The 20,523-nt window shown below is 43.0% G+C and overlaps 1 protein-coding gene across 4 annotated transcripts in view; it reads right to left on the reverse strand.

The window, feature by feature from the left end:
• LOC114653860 (cadherin-7-like) overlaps positions 1-20,523 on the reverse strand; it is a 149,669-nt gene that overhangs the window by 101,646 nt on the left and 27,500 nt on the right. For 3 of the 4 annotated variants that reach the window (XM_051929252.1, XM_051929251.1, XM_051929253.1), the window contains exon 2: positions 14,564-14,807. The exons of the other annotated variant lie outside the window; for it this stretch is intronic. The gene's annotated coding sequence lies outside the window, so the exon portion shown is untranslated. The remainder of the gene's footprint in view (positions 1-14,563; positions 14,808-20,523) is intronic. 4 annotated transcript variants of the gene reach the window in all.

Here is a 20,523-nt window from a genome sequence, read left to right on the forward strand (position 1 = left end):
AGGGCGCTCGCCACAACCGTCTGATAGACATATCTGCAGCATCTTATTGATCGATATATATATATATCGATATATAATATATATATATATATATAATATTGATTGATCAGCCTTTATTAGTTTTATTTGTTTTTCACAGTGCCTTTCACAGGAGACACTGTGGCAAAGTATTTTTCACAACAATTCATACAGAACATTACAAAACAAGATCACAAATAAATGTGTGCCTACAGTATCAATCAATCAATTCAATTCAATTTATTCTTATTAGCCTCATTTGCATGAAAAAGCCGAGCTTGCTATATAATAATAACAAATACAGTACAGCTAATAGAAATGCCACACAAAGACAACCACTGAAGAGGTTTATGTTTATTCAGATATTTTTCATTTTAAATCCAAATTCCAAGGCTGTGGCCCCCATGACTGTAAATGGGATTACAGTGGAACCTCGGTTCACGACCATAATTCGTTCCAAACCTCTGGTCATAAACCAAATTGGTCGTGAACCGAAGCAATTTCCCCCATAGGACTGTATGTAAATACAATTAATCCGTTCCAGACCGTACGAACTGTATGTAAATATATTTTTTTAAATATTTTTAAGCACAAATATAGTTAATTACACCATAGAATGCACAGTGTAATAGTAAACTAATGTAAAAACATTGAATAACACTGACAAACACCCAGGCTCCCTGCTCAGCTGCACGTACAGGCTCGCTCTCAGCTGCACGCGCTCTCTCTAGCACGCGAGTCTGCCTGCTCTCCCCTCTCTCTCTCTCTCTCTCTCTCTCTCTCTCTCTCATCAGCACACGAGCCTGCCTGCTCTCTCTCTCTCTCTCTTACATTGCAGCAGTTCAGCAGTTCACGTCTGACCGAGAACAATGAAACACGTGCGGAAATCATCAGCGCGCACAAACCAAAAGGGAAACTGGCTTGTTCGTAAACCGAGTGTGTGGTCGTGAACCGAGGCAATAGTTTGGCGAACTTTTTGGTCGTAAACCGAGTTGTATGTGTACCGAGGCGTTCGTGAACCGAGGTTCCACTGTATGTGCATTTTTTAAAATTTTATCCGCGTTTTTAAGGTGTTGCTCTCTCTGTCTTTAACATACACACTTCAAGAATAGCATCAGTTTGAGACAAGGAAATTTTCAGGAGAGTTTCTTTGTTTTGTTAGTTGCATCAAGGACTGACAACATCCAAAAAAAAAAAAAGTCGGGGTGCCAACCCAGCCACCGCATTTAATTATGAAGAAACAAACAAAACATAACGGCCTTAGTGACAAAATAAATGGGCAGTCTATGGCGAAAAAGAACAAGTAGCCTCTGAACTTTTAGCCTGTAGTAGGCTCGGTCAAGACTGTCATGCTTCCTTCTGCGAATGGCTGCCTTTATTTGGATGGGGCGGGGCTTCCCAGAATGAAGTGGGTGGGGTCAGTCACCGAGATGAGGTGTGTTCTCTGAGCTGTGGTGTGGAAAGCCAAAATTTTGCCATTTTAAATACATAAATATGCGCTTAGGCTGATGTGAGATGTAGGTGTGTGTGGTATTGTGGCGGTGTGACTCCAGCGTGTGAATTGGGGCGATCAGCTGAGCGGGCATTCACGGGCAAGCACACGTAGTTTGGTTGATTGCCTCATTAGTACTCTGGAAGTTGTAATCAGTGCCAGCACCCCTGAAGCCATTGAAAGTGTTTAAAGAAGCCTGAGCTGGAAATAGAGGGGAAAACAGAACGGAAAAAGAAGAGAACTTTAAAGTGAGAGAGAAGCATCAGGTGTCTGAGTCCATTGTGAGGAAGAAGAGGAAGAGCAGTTGGTAGCCTCATGCAGGAACAAGCAATGAGAGCTCCAGGGGCAAATCGTCCCCTAGCGAGTAATTATAGTGGAGCATGATATGATGGTGGTGGTGGTGGTGGTGGTGGTGGTGCCCTCCTAGGGAAACCAAAAGATGCTAGGAGAGTGCAGTGGAAGATGGAGGGACAGACGGCTTAGAGTGTTTTGGCAGATGCCAATGGAAGCAGCTGGAACAATAGTCGGAAGTGGTGACTACGGCGGCTGACATCTCCTCTGGCAGCAAGACTTTTATGAGGCCCTGGGGAGAGAACTGAGGAAGACACGCTGAGCTATGAGGGAGTATAAGAGAAAGAGTAGGAAGTACTCAATGACTGCATAGTTTTATTCCAGTTTTATCATTTGATTAATTCTTGGATTGTAACTCACAGACAGATACTACTTTTATTACTGCGGATAGCCTTCTTTTAAAAACAGAAAATATTAATCAATTTTTACAGAATACAAAGCTTACAAGCAGGGTTTGACATAAGCAGCCATGCCATGCACTTCAGGAGAGGACATCCACCTGAAGCTAAGCATGTTCTGGCCAGTACTTGAATAGAATTCCATCTTGGGAAATTTGTGTTGCTGCTGGAGGAGGTGTTGGTATGGTCAACAGGGGGTGCTTACCTTAAATAGTCTCAATGTGGGTCTCAATGCCCCAGTGCAGTGATGGGGATTCTGTGCTGTAAAAATGGTGCCATCATTCGGGTGAGACATCAAACCGAGGTCCTGACTCTCTGTGGTGATAAAAGACCCCTGGGCATCCTTTGTAAAAAGTAGGAGTGTATCCCGATGTCCTTGCTAAATTGCCCACCACGGCATAGTCATTCTAGCCCCCTAAGCATTCTCTGTCTCTAATTGGCTATCTCTCTCACCACTTCACCACCTATTAGATCATGTGTGGTGAGCGTACAAGCGCAAAAATGGCTGCCGTTGCATCATCCAATTGGGTGCTACACATTAGTAGTGGTTGAAGTGACTCCCCATTCACTAAAACACTTTGAGTAGCGAGAAGAGCACTATATAAATGTAAAGAATTATTATTATAAAGTAAGTGAAGAATCACGAATAGGATATTTTGATAACTCACATTGATGCTGTTCAATGTATTACTCAAGAAATAGGTAAATGTTCAGTCAAAAAAAATATAAACTGCTCAAAAAAATTAAAGTAACACTTTGAAAACACATCAGATCTCAATGGGAAAAAAATCCTGCTGGCCATCTCTACTGATATGGACTGGTAATGTGTTAGGATCGAAAGGATGCTACACCATTTGATGGAAATGAAAATGATCAACCTAGAGAGGGCTGAATTCAAAGACACCCCAAAAATCAAAGGGAAAAAATGAGGCAGCAGGCTCGTCCATTTTGCCAAAATTTCATTGCAGCAACTCCAAATCATACTCAGTAGTTTGTAAGGCCCCCATGTGCTTGTATGCATGCCTGACAATGTCAGGGGGGCATGCTCCTAATGAGACGACAGATGGTGTCCTGGGGGATGTCCTCCCAGATCTGGACCAAGGCATCACTGAGCTCCTGGACACTCTGAGGTGCAATCTGGCGTTGTCAGATGGACCGAAACATAATGTCCCACCCAGAGGTGTTCTATTGGATTGAGGTCAGGCGAGTAAGCGTGGGGGCCAGTCAATAGTATCAATTCCTTCATCCTCCAGGAACTGCCTGCATACTCCCGCCACATGAAGCTGGGCATTGTCGTGCACCAGGAGGAATCCAGGAGCCCCTGCACCAGCATAGGGTCTGACAATGGGTCCAAAGATTTCATCCTGATACCTAATGGCAGTCAAGGTGCCGATGTCTAGCCTGTAGAGGTCTGTGCGTCCCTCCATGGATATGCCTCCCCAGACCATCACTTACCCACCACCAAACCGGACATGCTGAACGATGTTACAGGCAGCATAACGTTCTCCATGGCTTCTCCAGACCCTTTCACATCTGTCACATGTGCTCAGGGTGAACCTGCTCTCATCTGTGAAAAGCACAGGGCACCAGTGGTGGACCTGCCAATTCTGGTATTCTATGGCAAATGCCAATTGAGCCCCACGGTGCCGGGCGGGCAGTGAGCACAGAGCCCATTAAAGGACGTCAGCCCCTCAGGCCACCCTCATGAAGTCTGTTTCTGATTGTTTGGCCAGAGACATTCACACCAGTGGCCTGCTGGAGGTCATTGTGTAGGCTCTGGCAGTGCTCATCCTGCTCCTCCTTGACCAAAAGAGCAGATACTGGTGGGTCCTGTGATGGGTTAAGGACCTTCTATGAGGGGCCCTGTCCAGCTCTCCCAGAGTAACTGCCTGTCTCCTGGAATCTCCTCCATGCCCTTGAGACTGTGCTGGGAGACACAGCAAACCTTCTGGCAATGTCATGTATTGATGTGCCATCCTGGAGAAGTTGGACTACCTGTGCCACCTCTGTAGGGTCCAGGTATCACCTTATGCTACCAGTAGTGACACTGACCATAGCCAAATACAAAACTAGTGACAAAACAGATGAGGAGGGAAAAATGTCAGTGGCCTCCGCCTGTTAAACCATTGCTGTTTTGGGGGTCGTCTCGTTGTTGCCCCTCTAGTGCACCAAAGTAGCTGAAACTGATTAAAAAGCCCCTCTGCTACTTAACTTACCAAATCAATAGCCCTGAAGTTTCATTGACTTTATGCTGTACTCTTATTCAAAAGTGTTCCTTTAATTTATTTGAACAGTATCTATATATATATATATATATATATATATATATATTGTCACAGGAGGCCTGGGGCAAGACCCAGCCGGGATGCCTGGAAGGACTGGGAGGCAGTCAGGACCATGAGGGGGCAACCGCCCTGGATAAGCAGGGGGCCACTGGGATGAATCAAGGAGGCACAAACCCACACCAGGAAGTGCCGCCTGAAGAATTTCATCGAGCACCTGGAGCACATCTGGGTGAATATAAAAGGGGCCGCCTTCCTACAGTCGGGGAGCTAGAGTCAGGAGTGGGAGGAAAACAAAGCTAAAGTGACAGGAGAGAGAAAGGCAGCCCAAAGAGGACATTGGGAAAGGCCCATGCTGGGAGTGATTGGTGCGGGAACACTGTGTGCTGTGTGGACTTTATTAGCTTAATAAACGTGTGTTTCGTAAAGTGCTGGTGATTGTCTGATGGTGTTCAGACTGGCTCTCACAATATACATATATATTTATATATATATATATATATATTTATATATATATATACTAGGGGGCTCCACCCCCTGCTCGCTTCGCTCGCCAACCCCTGTGTTTGGTTAATCCATCCATCCATCATCCAACCTGCAATATCCTAACTACAGGGTCAATGGGGTCTACTGGAGCCAATCCCAGCCAACACAGGGCGCAAGGCAGGAAACAAACCCCGGGCAGGGTGCTAGCCCATCGCAGGGCTCGCACACACACCAAGCACACACTAGGGACAATTTAGAATCGCCAATCCACCCAACCTGCATGTTTTTGGACTGTGGGAAGAAGCACCCGGAGGAAAGCCATGCAGACATGGGGAGAACATGCACACTCCACACAGGGAAGCGAACCCAGGTCTCCTAACTGCGAGGCAGCAGCTGAGGCAGCAGTGCTACCCAATTCGCCACCATGCCGCTTTTAAAAGCTTTTTTTTCTTTGGAATTGTTTCAGTTTCATTAGTTGCACTTTTTACTTTAAAGGTTTATTAAAAACAATATACGGAATTAACTTTCTTCAAGATCGCATTGAAGTTTGAATCCGTTTTTGGAAATACATTGTGACAACGCAACGTATAATCGCCCGTGAGTGAATATTGTTTCTGTTTCTCTAATAAATAATCTGACGTTTTCTAATGGTTGTCCTTTTGATTTGTTAATTGTCGTAGCAAAAACTATTCTCACGGTAAACTGTAAACATTTTAATACGAATGGCATATCACAATCTCCTTTCGTGTCTAATGTTATTCGGGGAATATATACATCACCTTACTTGTTGCCTGTTAAAATTTGCATTGCTTCTCCGTCATCATAAATATACACCTGACCGAACTGTGTATTCTTTGAAATTAAACTTATTCGTTGCTTTAACTGTTGTGGGACGACCTTGCTTTGTCCTGCTATTTTTTCAATTACACCTGGCTCTGATGATTAATCACCTTTTGTTTGCGCTAATGAGATCTTTACTATCTTTTTTTTTTATACTGTAGCAACTGACGTAATAAAGTGTCACAAACGTTTTACTTGAACAATCGCCGACTTCGTAACCCCAAACACAACTGTCTAGCACTCTATCCTCCCCCGGGTCTCGCCTCCCCCTTACCGCATCAATCAGTACACCGCTATCAGTCTTCTGTGCTGTACTCCACCCCCCTCAATCGGACCTATCAGTCACTTAAAACAAAAAAGGCTTCAACCTGCTGGCAAGCTGCCTGTTCTGCTTGTTGCATGTCGTTGTTTTAAGGAGCCGGGAGCACATTGTGCATGTCTGCCAAAAGCAATCCAACAACTGCTTAGTTAGAGGTCTGTAGACTTGTTTTAAATGATGGCTCACTGACTTATCTCGTGTGATGTTGTAAAAACAATAATTGTCCTTTATTTCCGGCCCGGGTGTGGTTAAATGTCTTTTTTGCAGGACGTATAACGCTGCTCCCATTTATGAAGTTCTAATCTTTTAATTCTGAACCCTATTGGACGTGCTTTGTTTTCAACTCCACTTGTTCTGGGCTGATTATCACTTTCCTTATTTTCTAAATTTGCACCTAGATTATTATTTTTCTTTTTAGCATTTTTTTCTCTCCACCGCATGTGGGTCTCTTTTCTCCGCGCTTTTCTTTCGTCTTCGTTTAGTCGTCGACGTTTCATTTCTACCCTATTCATTTAATTTCTACCGTATTGACCTTATACACTTTATATGCACTGAGAGCCATGGAGCTGTGTGTGCTGCGTGACTGCCTTTACACTACTGATTTTTTTTTCTGCCCGTGGTCTTATCTTGTAAGTAGGGCATGTCTTGCACCGTGGCAAGTGTCTTTGGTCTCGCGGGTCTTTAAAATTGTCTTCCGAGAGGATCACGTATCGTAGCCTTGTATTTGCTTTCCATTCCAGGATTTTCTTTTATATATAGAGAGATATATTCATTGCATTCGTAGGGCTTCGTCTCTAATGCTGACATCCGAGATTCGATCCCTGAGAGGAGAGCAGTAGAGTGTGTACGCCTGATGAGCCCAAATGAGGGCGAAGCACATGTCACATACTCTTTGCATTATTTGACAGTAAACTATGCAATATATATATATATATATATATATATATATATATATATATATATATATATATATATATATATATACAGTATATATATATATATATATATTATTTTTTATATTTATTTTATATGATTTATATGGTATATAGAAATTCTTTTCTTATCTAGTTCATTTTGATAAAGCCCCATCCAAGCATAAGGCAGACAAGAAGGAGGAAAATAATGCAGATCATATATTAGAGCAAACATTTTCAATCCAGCTGCTAAAATCAGAAAGTTTCACATTACATATATTTTATAAGTGATAAGCTAGTGTCATTGTTTCCTTCCTGGAGTGAAAGTAAATCACATTAATCCTTCCGCTTGCCCGCAGAGATATTTTGTTAAGCCTAGCAGTGATCTGAATACATTAAAGTTTATGTTTTGTCTGGATACAATTTATTTGCCAGTGATCCTTCCAAAGGCCTCAAGGACAAGAGATCTGTTGGAGGTCCCACAGAGTGATTATAAGAATGAATAGGTAATGTGCTTTCTCCGCCATTCCCCACCTCTGCCTACAGGACAATGGAAAGAAAAAAAAATAATAAACTCAGTGGAGTGAAGGAAGTCTGGCTGACAATTCAACCAACAGATTCTGAAGCCGGCAGCAGGTTTTGTGTGTTTGCCTGAATTTAAATATTTCAAGGAAACTGCAGGCAAAAGATTGACAAATAACGTTTAGTTTTAGCTAGTGACTCTGATTTTTCATGTTCCTAATTCGCTTATTCTAGCTGTCACTAGTGTGGGTGTGGATTTGTCTATATTAAATCCTTTATACTTATTATTGCTTAATTATTATTTTACATTTTTTGTTAAATATACTGCATTGTCACTGTGCCGTGACTCTTCCTTGTGGACATTGCCTTTTTATACTCAATTTCCTGAAGGAAGCCATATTGTTAATAGCAATGACAGATGTGGCAGGTCAAACAGATGTGATTGTTGACATTATCACATTGTCATTTCATATGACTTAATAATAATAATTCTTTGCATTTATATAGCACTTTTCTCACTACTCAAAGCGCTCAGCAATTGCAGGTTAAGGGCCTTACTGAAGAGCCCAACAGAGCAGAGTCCCTTTTGGCATTTATGGGATTCGAACCGGCAACCTTCCGATTGCCAGTGCAGATCCCTAAGCCTCAGAGCCACCACTCTGCCTACCACTTGTCCATCATAGGCTGCCTAAATTATGGAGATACATCAGAATACAGGAAGGTTATGGTGGACTGTTTGCAGAAATAACAGCTCAACATCTGCAAGACAACAGCGCTGGTGGTGGACTTCCAGCATTCCAAGAAGTCTCTGAGAGCAGTCAACATTCAGGGGGAGGACATATAAGTGGTGTGGAGCTACAAGTACCTGGGGTTTCACATAAACAACAAACTGGACTGGTCTGACCACACAATGGTGTTGGACAAGAAGGGCCAGAGCAGACTGGACTTCCTAAGGAGACTCTGGGTTTTTGATGTGTACAGCAAGCCTCTGGAAATGTTCTACCAGTCCATAGTAGCCAGTGTGGTGTTCTACGTTGTGGTGTCCTGGGGAAACAACTTGATCTCAGAAGAAGCACAATGCTTATTAGGAAAGCCGGCTCCATCACAGGGAGAACCCTGGACACACAGGAAGATGGTGGAAAAATTGAAAGCCATCATGAAAAATCCCTTACCTCCTCTCCAGAAGGAGCACTTTTAGCCACGGGCTCATTGCACCACGCAGTGCTAAGAAACGACTCTGGGGGTCTTTTCTGCCCACTGCTATCAGGCAACTCAATGCTTCCACCCAATGTACTTGTTAAGTTTATATTAATTTATTTATCGATTAATTGGCTGCATGATTTGTCTTGTGAGTCTTTATCTTTGATTTTTATGTTTCTTCTGCTGTATGCATTTGAATTTCCCCATTGGATTAACAATGTTTTATGTAATTTAATCTAATAACGTTTTGCATTGCATCTGATTGCAAGTAAGAATTTCACTGTACTGTCTACATGTGACAATAATGACTTATTTGCATAAAATGATACCGCATATTTATCAGTATCCTTGCAAAATCTACACTACTTAGACTAATTAGGGAAAGGAATATTAGCCAGTGTTATGATTTTTGTTTTATTATTACTTTCATCTCGACTTTCGACTTTGATTTTTTTAACTTTGATGCCTGGTTTATTCATGTTTTTTAGAGTTTAAACCTATGTCTGGTTTGCACCTTAAGATGGTCTATCATTACATGGTCTATTTCTCAAAATAATAATAATATTTTTTTACATTTATATAGTGCTTTTCTCACTATTTAAAACACTTTACATCGGAGATGGGGAGCCACTTCAGTTAGCATCACTGTACATCACCTACCTGTATGATGCAACGGCAGCCATTTTTGCACCAATACAGTCAGCACACATTACCTGTTAGGCAGTGAAGGGGTAAGAGTGAGATTAGTTAGAGACAGGAGATGATTAGGGGGCCAGAATGACCATGCTGTGCTGGACATCAAGATATACCCATCTCTTTATGACGGATGCCTAGGGATCTTTTATGATGACAGAGCTTCAGGACCTCGGTCTTACATCTCATCTGAAGGACGGCGCCTTTTTTACAATTTTTTACAGCACAATGTCCCTGTGACTGCACTGGGGCATTGAGATCCACATTCAGACCACAGGGTAAGAGCCCCCAGCAAGCCTCACCAACACCTCTTCCAGCACCAAACCAAGATTTTCCTAAATTGTCTCTCATCCAAGTACTGGATGGGCTCGAACAGGCTTAGTTTCAGGTGGATGACCTCTTCTGAAGTGCATGTGAAAGAGTAAGAAACATTAAGAAATGTATGTACTGTTTAGATAAATTATCTGAACAACAATATATTCAATAAGCTTGTTACGTTTACAGAGGTAACCAAAGTAGGTGGAAGTGTACATGGTCTAGAATCAGCTAAATTGTCATAGATGGGCACACAGGCTCGGACAGATTTGTGGCGGTTAAAATTTAATATCAATAAATCTAAAGTATTACACATAGGAAATAAAAATGGGAGGCATGTAAACCTTATGAGAAGGACCTGGGGGTCAAAGTGGGCTCATCACTATCTATATTGTGGTAGATGGCCGGGACTCTTGCCTGGCCCAGGACTCCTCCACGCTGGAAGGACCAGGGAAGGAAACGTAGCTAGAACGTTACCTCCTCCGGAGCACTACGTGGCAGCCCCCCGGGTTGCAGCGGTGCCTCAGACTACCGCAGGGCTCCATGGGAATTGGAGTTGGATACAGCCATGTTGGGAACCGTGGTGGCCGCCAGGAGGTGCCGCAGCAGCTGATAAGCCCTTCTCGGCAGCTCTACTACCACAGCCAGAAGTGCTGCCGGAAATGCATCAACGAGCACCTGGAGCACTTCCAGGTGCTTTATAAAAGGGGTCAGCAGACACTACACCGTGAGTCAGAGTCAGGAGACGAAAGAAATAGAAGAAAAAGAATTGTGTGTTGTGCTGTGCCTTAAGAAAAATGTTTGGCTTGTGGGAAACGGTGGAAGGCGTTTCCCACAAGGGAAAAGAAGATAAAAATTCCTGTGTGCTGTGAGTTGTGCCTCTTGCGTCTGTCTGTGTCTGGGTTTGGGGAGCTGTAAAGCCCCAGTTTCCACAACATCTAGACAGTACAGTATACAGAAGCCATTAAGAAGGCTAATAGAATGTTAGATGTCAGCAATGGAGAACATCCAGAGAAGAGTGACTAGGCTAATTCCTAGACTAAGATGTATGAGCTGTGAGGAGAGACTGAAGAAGATTCAGTTTAAGCAAACAGATAAAGAGGTGACATAATTGAAGTGTTTAAAACAATGAAAGGAATTAGTACAATGGATCAAGACGGCTACCTAAAAATCAATTCTGAACCGAGAGCATGGAGACACGGTTGGAAACTTCTTAAGAGTAGATTTCACAGAAATGTCATAAAGTTTTTCTTCACTCAAAGTAGTATACGCACATGGAATAAATTACCAAGTAGTATGGTGGGGAGCAGAACTTTATGGTCCTTCACATTTTATTTTGGACAATCTCTGTGAATAAGATTTGAGGATCTTGTTGGGTTGAATGGTCTGTTTTCATCACAGCTTTTCTGAAGCACTACAGTCCATGTAGACAAGCCCTATATTGCATTGTGGCTATGGGACAGTCTGGGTTAGCTCCACACTACCTGGCTGCTTCCTTTTTGACCCATAACCATCGACAGCCATAGTCACAGATGAGCAGGGCAAATGAGAACACATATATTTAATGTCAGTGCTTTTATTAAAACTAAAAAAAACAAAGTATTCCAAAGTGCAGTGCAAAAATACATTCTCGGTAAATAATCAAATAAAATCAGTGTCCTGTAGGGGTGAAAAGTCATCAATAAATAATCCATTCAAACAAGGTTAAAATCCATCGCTTAACTTTATCATGGCAGATGTCGACTTTTGTTGAAATTCAGGGGTAGAGGATGATAATCAGCTGTAAACTGTGACAAAACTCGCCATTGTGTTTTAGTTCGACTCTCTTTAAAGTTAGCTTCGTTGATTTGACTGAGATTTCTGAGAGTAGTGAAGAGCAAACAACCCCTCAAATGGCATCGACATCTTGCGAAAGATCAGAGCGAATGCGCAAAGTAAAATACTCTGTGGACGAGGTTTTGCGTATCATATTGCAGAGTCGGACTTGGAGTTGTCGGATTTTGATGTAAGTGATCTGGAGATCGAAAATGAAAGTGAGGAATCAGCTGATCGTGGTGCTGAAAAAGTCCGTGTAGCTAATGCACCTACGCCAATGTTCACCTGGGAGGATCGCTTCTTACGATGACAAGAGGTACAAACCAGATTGCATCAGACTGTTGCTGCGCGTAGACAGCCAGGCAGACGGCCTGTCATGTATTCCTGCTGGTCATTGAGCTGCCCCTGCACCAGAGGTGCCGAACGGGCGCCGACCAGCAGCCACAGCATAGAGCAAAAGACGTTTTATGTTGATTTATGTGTGAAACCATTGCTTTGTGTGCTTTTCAGAAAACTGGAAAAAATATTCAGCCCTCAAAGAATTAAAACTATAGCGAGCCACAGTGCCTCTCTCTAAAATGATATCCCCTTAGCTCACCCATACAGGTCATCTCAGCATGAGCAAACATAGATAGATATGGATGGGACTATATGAATAATAGATAGATAGATTATACAGAGCACAGTAAAGGGGATTTTTGTGATCGTAGACCTCCTTTAACTGGGATCTTGCTAAAATGTATATACACAAATTGATGATTGCAATAAAATGGTGTGAAAGGAAAATTCAGATAGATAGATAGACAGATAGATAGATAGATAGATAGATAGATAGATAGATAGATAGATAGATAGATAGATAGATAGATAGATAGATAGATAGATAGATAGATAGATAGATAGATAGATAGATAGATAGATAGATAGATAGATAGATAGATAGATAGAACACAGTAAAAGGGATTTTTGTGCTCGCCATCTTCCAACAGGCACAGTCAGCCCTTTAACAGAGCTTGGGTCCTTGTTGCCAGTCCTTTGGTGTCTGCGAGGCTCCGTTTAAAACCTTGCTTCCTCACCTACCGCTGCTACTCCTCAAATTTACACAGCAGTCCTCCTGGAATGATTGGTCACTCCTGCTCCCAGGCTGCTCGGTAGAAGCAACCCTCAGCCCCTTGTTGAGCATCAGTCACCCTCTCCTCTCCTGGGACTCACTTTTCCAACTGCCTGTCTCCACTCTACATGGCACCAGCTCTTCTCCCGATCCTCCCATTTCTTTAATTGCCACATTAACCTCCATCTTGCTCATCCCCTCCCTGCCCTGCAGGTCCATTTTATAAGGCCTGATTGGGTCCAGGTGTCATACTGTGCCTCCTGTAAGGTGTGAATGAGGCCCCTGACTGATCTGCTCATATTTGCACATGAGTACGTGTTGCACCAAGCACACCAACCAACCCCAGAGTGACGCGTTCTCGTGCACACACAGCAGGAGGAGTATAGGAACCTCATCAAGGACTTTGTTAAATGGTGCGACTCAAACCACCTACACTTGAACACCAGCAAAACCAAGGAGCTAGTGGTGGATTTTAGGAGGCCCAGACCCCTCCTGGACCCCGTGATCATCAGAGGTGACTGTGTGCAAAGGGTACAGACCCATAAATACTTGGGAGTGTAGTTGGATGATACATTGGACTGGACTGCCAATACTGATGCTCTGTGCAAGAAAGGACAGAGCCGGCTATACTTCCTTAGAAGGCTGATGTCCTTCAACATCTGCAATAAGATGCTGCAGATGTTCTATCAGATGGTTGTAGCGAGCACCCTTTTCTATGCCATGGTGTGCTGGGGAGGCAGCATTAAGAAGAGGGACGCCTCACGCCTGGACAAACTGGTGAGGAAAGCAGGCTCTATTGTAGGCACGGAGCTGGATAGTTTGACATCCGTGGCAGAGCGACGGGCGCTCAGCAGGCTCCTATCAGTTATGGAGAATCCACTGCATCCACTAAATAGGATCATCTCCAGACAGAGGAGCAGCTTCAGCGACAGACTGCTGTCACCGTCCTGCTCCACTGACAGACTGAGGAGATCGTTCCTCCCCCAAAATATGCGTTAACATTATTCAAAGTTATTGTCTGTTTTTACCTGCATTTTTATTACTGTTTAATTTAATATTGTTTTTTATCAGTATGCGGCTGCTGGAGTATGTGAATTTCCCCTTAGGATTAATAAAGCATCTATCTATCTATCTATCTATCTATCTATCTATCTATCTATCTATCTATCTATCTATCTATCTATCTATCTATCTATCTATCTATCTATCTATCTATCTATCTATCTATCTATCCAATCAGGGCCTGCATGCTCCATGAAGTAATTATTTATTTAAAACCTGCATTTCATCATGGATCTCTTGTCATACACCATAACACCACCATAGGGTCATAATTTCCTGGGTGAATTGGGAATAAAGCAAGAAACAACCTGTGGGCAAACAAAGCATCTATTTCACATAGCACAAATTCTTCCAGGAAACTTGACTTTTCAAGCGCTGAAGGAATATTATTCAGATATGAGAAAAAAATGAAACCATGTTGAAAATGAAACTGTAGTCTCTCTGGCAGAAAGGCAGGAGCAGCTCTAAAACACTAGCAGTATGCATGATTTTAGTGCTAACCACTGTGCCACCATCCTGCTTTATTATCTAGTTATCCACCACAAGACGGAGAATGTCTAAATTGTGACTTGCCAGTAAAAGATAAAGGAAAAGTCAATGCTGCATTACGTCAACTTTTAATTCCACCGTTAGGCAGCTTCCCTATTTTTAAAACTCATATAATAAGATTCGCTTTCTTTTACTGTTTTCTATAATGAAGATGCACATACAAAAATTACTATTGTAGAAATTACCTTGGACTTACCTTAGATTTTTGCAATTTATGACCGCGTCTCCATAACAAAAGATGTTAACCCTCCATGGATATGAAGCTTGAAATGTAAGTCTCTTTCATGATGCACTTTTCACTGGAGAATTATCTTAATGCTTTTCAGCTGCCGAAGAAATAAGACTGGGGACTAACAGAGATCCCAGTGGGCTTTCCTTACGTTCAACAAAAATGGGTTGGATTTCTTCTCTAATGGGACCCAACTGTGTAAGGCAGAATCCTGAAAGAACAAACATTTTCTTTTCAAAGATTATCACTTTTAAAGACAGGCAGACATTTTTTCACTTGTAGTTTCTCTGCGATTGGGGCTAAAACTCGGCGAAGGGTGTAAAAAGAAGAGACTTGATTTCACATCAGGAAAAGGAGCGTATTCAAATAAATTTGCCTCTGACTTTTTCCCCCTGTGGAATGAAATTTCTATTTGCATTGTGCAGAACACACTCTTAGGAATTTTCCACTTGGTACAAAGCGTTCAGAAAGTACTCCGATCCCTTCACTGTTTTCAGAGTGCGTTACGCTGCAGCCTTGTACAATTCCTTTTTTCCTCAACATCAAGCAACACTCAATACCCCAGAAATACAAAGTGAAAACGGGAGTTTGGAAATTTTTGCAAATTTTCAAAAAATAAAAAACTGAAATATCACAATGAAACAAGTACTCAGAACCTTTACTCAGTATAGTGAGTGCAACATGGAGTCTTCTTCTTGGGTCTGATGCTACAATCTTAGCACACCAGGATTTGGGGAGTTTCTGCCTTTCTTCTCTTCTGATCCTCTCAGGCTCTTTCAGGTTCTATGGAGGCCATTGCTAGAGAGTGTCTGTGAAATAAGGCGCTATATAGGCACCCGACCCGGCACAGATTCACACTGAGGCACGTGTAAAAGCACAAAGACTTTTTATTTTTCTTCACCTGTGGGGCACGTCTTCCCCGTGAACCCCACAGACAATACACAGTCCCAAAGCACTTCAACTAAACAGACAAGCAAACCAATCCTTCCTCTGGCAGCACCACTCCTCCCAGGGAACCTCGTCCTCTTCCTCCCAATTCTGTCTCCTGAGTGGTGGATGCTGGCCATTTTTATAGTCCACCCAGAAGTGCTCCAGATGCTTGATCACCTGTTGCTAATTGCATTTCCGGGGCGGGGCTGTAGAGGTGATCAGGCTGGCTCTGGGATCCATGCAGAACCCCCTGGCAGCCACCCCAGATCCCCTCAGGGTTGTGGAGAACTCCATCTCCCATGGAGCCCTGCGGGAAACTGAGGCACCATTGTCAGCCAGGGAGGCTGCCACCAAGCGTCCTGGGGGAGGTACTGAGGAGCCCATGGCTGCTCCCCTGGAACATATGCAGCAGGGGCGTCCCGGCCGGGCATGGGACCCGGCCGTCCATTACATGTCACACATATGTGTCTGTGGATAATTTTTTTTTTAAATGTCTAGAAAACATTTGGGATTAAATCACTTAGAGATCTGTACATAGACAACGTCTTCACATTCTTCGAACAATTACACACCAAATTTAACTTTCCAGCAACACATTTCTTTCACTACCTTCAAAATTTGTTAAACAGAACCTGCCCAATTTCTCTCACCTACCACCTACCTCTTGTGGGGAACAGCCCGGACACAGACAGGCAGACATCATTTTGTCACCCAATACACGTTTATTTACAGTCTATTATGTACAGTCTTAAATGCCACACAACCCCAAAGTCCAGGCCAACCACTATGCCTCACTCTTCAGGCCGCCTCCGTTTCTCCTCCTGAGACCTTGTCCAACTGCTCTCCCGACTCCAGCCTCTGTCTGAAGGGAGGTGGCCCCTTTTATATACACCCGGATGTGCTCCAGGTGCTCCCCGGCAATCTTCCACTGGCACTCCCCAGTGTGGTGAAAGTGCCAGCTGCGCACCCCGGAAGCACTCCGGGTGTCCCCTCTTTTCTTCCCCCCAGCACTTCTTGGTGTGGCAGAAGCACTGGGGTCCAGGATCCCCAAGGCATTGGGGCGCCCCCTGGCGGTGACCACGGGCCCCTACATGGTAGAGCTTCCAAGCTTCCAAAGCAACCAGGGCGGTCGCCCCCTCGTGGTCGGGAGGAGGCACAAGCCCTCCTCCGGTCTTCCTGGGCATCCCGGCTGGGTACCATCCCCATTCAGGCACCACACTCTATACCGGAAGAAATATTGATCAGTCTCGAGGACTCAGACAGCATTTACGTAATTTATAAAACCATTTTACAGTCCCTCCCTTTCAAAGATCCCAGAGTACAGTGGGAAAAGGATCTCACACTCAACATCTCAGAAAAAGAGTGGAAGGCAGCAATGCAGAGAATTCACTCGAGCTCCATATGCACAAAGCAGACAATTATTCAACTCAACATTATATATCGAACATATCTGTCTTGTTTAAAATTGTCCAAAATGTTTCCAGGGCATGATCCAACCTGCAAACATTCCAATTGAGCTCCAGCCTCACTGGGCCACATGTTTTGGGCCTGCACCAAATTAACATCATTCTGGACCAATGTCTTTAAGTGACTATCAGACGGCCTGGGAGCCACAATCCCTCCTAATCCACTAACAGCTCTTGCCTGGCAGCTCTATCCTTAGCACTCTTCTCCCAATATACCCAGCATCTCCTCCTCTGCACATGTCCAAATCAACGCAATCTCGCCTCTCTGACTTTGTCTCCCAACCATCCAACCCGAGCTGACCCTCTAATGTCCTCGTTTCTAATCCTGTCCATCCTCGTCACACCCAGTGCAAGTCTTAGCATCTTTAACTCTGCCACCTCCAGCTCTGTCTCCTGCTTTCTGATCAGTGCCACCGTCTCCAACCCATATAACATAGCTGGTCTCAGTACCGTCCTGTAGACCTTCCCTTTCACCCTTGCTGATATCCGTCTGTCACAAATCACTCCTCACACTCTTCTCCACCCATTCCACCCTGCCTGCACTCTCTTTTTCACTTCTCTTCCACAATCCCCATTACTCTGTATTGTTCATCCCAAGTATTTAAACTCATCCAGCCAACTCTACTCCCCTCATCCTCACCATTCCACTGTCCTCCCTCTCATTCACACACATGTATTCTATCTTGGTGGTCCTACTGACCTTCATTCCTCTCCTCTCTAGAGCAGATCTCCACCTCTCCAGCCTGCCTACTCTCACTACAGATCTCAATGTAATCAGCAAGCATCATTGTGACATTAAAAACATTAAGTACATTATAAACAATAATAATTCTTAATAAAAACACAAAGAACAATAGACACTTGGAATAAGCTACCGAGTAGTGTGGTAGAAAGTAAGACCTTAGGGACTTTAAAAACTCAACTTGATGTTTTTTTGGAAGAAATAAATGGATTGAACTGGGGAGGTTTGATGGGCTGAACGGCATGTTCTCATCTAGATTGTTCTAATGTTCTAATGGAGAAAGAGAGCCTCTGTAAAGGCTGCCACATGGCAACAAGGCTGTAACACAACAAAATGTGAAATCTGAAAAGAATACTGAATCTGAATAATTCAGTATCCACTGTATACATGGTATATCTGAGAAATCAATAAAGACACAATTATTCCAGTGGTCAACACTGTAGTCATGTCCAATAGGCAGAATCTTTCATTTGAGACAAATTAATGAATGTTAATTGAGCTTTTGAAACAATGTCACTTTATATGCTTTGGACACCAGTGCATGATTTTAATGCTAAAATATCTGTTCCCTGAATACTGGAATATTCATGTTTATGACTGGCATTTTTGAATGGAATTTATCTTACACAGTGATGCTCCTGGAGTTGATGCCTTATCACCCTTATTATTTGCTGGACATACCAACAAGATGAGAATTTTAAAGAAGGGCTAATTTTAAATATGCACCTAATAGGGATGCAGAGCTATATTTGAGAAGAGAAATTATGGCTAAAGAAAATTATTTTCTGCAGGTTGCCACCCTTTCAAGAAGGTGTTAATTGAGAGCACTGCGGATCTATATTGACAGAGCCAAGGAATTAATTGTAAATTGTAATTGCATGAAGACATTTGCACCTCTGCTTCATAATGACCAAGAAGTACAGTGTTTTATATATGCACAGGCATATACTGATCAAAGGAGAAAAGTCATGGAGTATACCAACAGCATATTTAATAAGGCTGACCGGAAGAGTTTTCAGATTCAGAAAGAATAAATGAAGGTGTGATAGACAGGACTCATATTAATATAACTAGTGAAGTACTTGGAGTATTATATATTCTAAACTTAATTTTATATTTCATTTTATAACCTATTGTGGTATTGTGATATCACCTATTGTAATAGTCGATGTCTGTCTGTCTGTTCACATGAAACAACTCAGCCCCGTGTGAACCAATTTTCATTGAAATATGACAGACTTATTCTTCAAGGACATTTCTCAAGACAGTTCAATTCTCATCAAGATATTTTAAACAAATCATTCTGTATACAGTTAAAAATATCCAAAATATTCCCTTGGAAAGCATTGCCAAATTTGCAGGCTTGTCTCTCTTAAGACAGAGAAACGTTTGGGGTGACTTCGGCTATGAATTAGTTTACTGTTTCAATTTTATTTTGAAAGTGGTCACACCAATTCTTGTATGTTTTGTATATTTTCCTCTTTTCACTTCTGATAGACACAGACTGTGTGTGGGGTTAGGACGTCACTGTTATAGGCTGCTTGCACGTGGGATGGCAATCCTCTATCAACAAGTTGACCTGGGCATGCGAGGGGAAACTCCTATGTCAGACAATTGTTTCTTCATTCAGTAGGGGGAGTGTTATTTATTTCAATGGTTTTAGTGCAAACCATTGTTTTAACTCACGGTGGTACAAGGTGAGCACCTGAATGTGTGCGCTGGCTTAACAAGGTGATTACCACTTAATAGGCAGGCACCAGCTGTGAATCCAGACAAGGTGGACAAATTAGTCCAGAAAAACGAGATGGAAAAGACAAATTAACTCTTGCTAACATACTTTGGGTGGCTAGTCACCTTTTATGTCATGTTTACAGATCTCACTTGGTCACATATTACATTGTGCATACAGGTATGCCTCATTCATTTCATCTTCAGCAATTTAGTCACAAAAATGTGCCAGGATTGTTTATTATGATCATTTAGTCGGTCAGTCAGTCAGTCAGTCATCATCCATCCATCCATCCATTTTCCAACCCGCTGAATCCGAACACAGGGTCACGGGGGTCTGCTGGAGCCAATCCCAGCCAACACAGGGCGCAAGGCAGGAACAAATCCCGGGCAGGGTGCCAGCCCACCGCAGGACACACAGACACACACACACACCAAGCACACACACTAGGGACAATTTAGGATCGCCAATATACCTAACCTGCATGTCTTTGGACTGTGGGAGGAAACCGGAGCACCTGGAGGAAACCCACGCAGACACGGGGAGAACATGCAAACTCCATGCAGGGAAGACCCGGGAAGCAAACCCAGGTATCCTTACACCGTGCCACCTATGATCATTTATTCACCTTAAATTGTATAGGGTCATTAAAGACCCTGACTGTGGTGAAGTGTTAGTTTTTTTTACATGCACATTTTAAGTGCTGAGTTTGTAAACAGCACTCAAACAAAATATGCTTTTATTCAGCATGCATTTGTATTTATATATCTTCATTAAAAAAATTGTTTCTATCTTGTTACTGTCGTTGATAGCAGATTATAAGTCAGAGAGACTCAGAGACACGTAGCAGGGAGACAAACGATGGACAGCACATTGCGAGGCAGTGCAGAGTTAGACTTCTGATGTATTAGATCGTGAATGTTCTGGGCAGGAATTTGAAGAGGGGCAGAGCTCAGACTAGGAGGATGAGGATGTTTAAAGTAAAATGGGCAGGCAGCACAAGTCACATCACCTGAAACAACGTCTTACAGAAGCAAAAGTGGATTGCCTTTTTCAGGTA

The sequence above is a fragment of the Erpetoichthys calabaricus genome, chromosome 6, assembly GCF_900747795.2.
Source record: "Erpetoichthys calabaricus chromosome 6, fErpCal1.3, whole genome shotgun sequence".
NCBI lineage: Eukaryota > Metazoa > Chordata > Cladistia > Polypteriformes > Polypteridae > Erpetoichthys > Erpetoichthys calabaricus.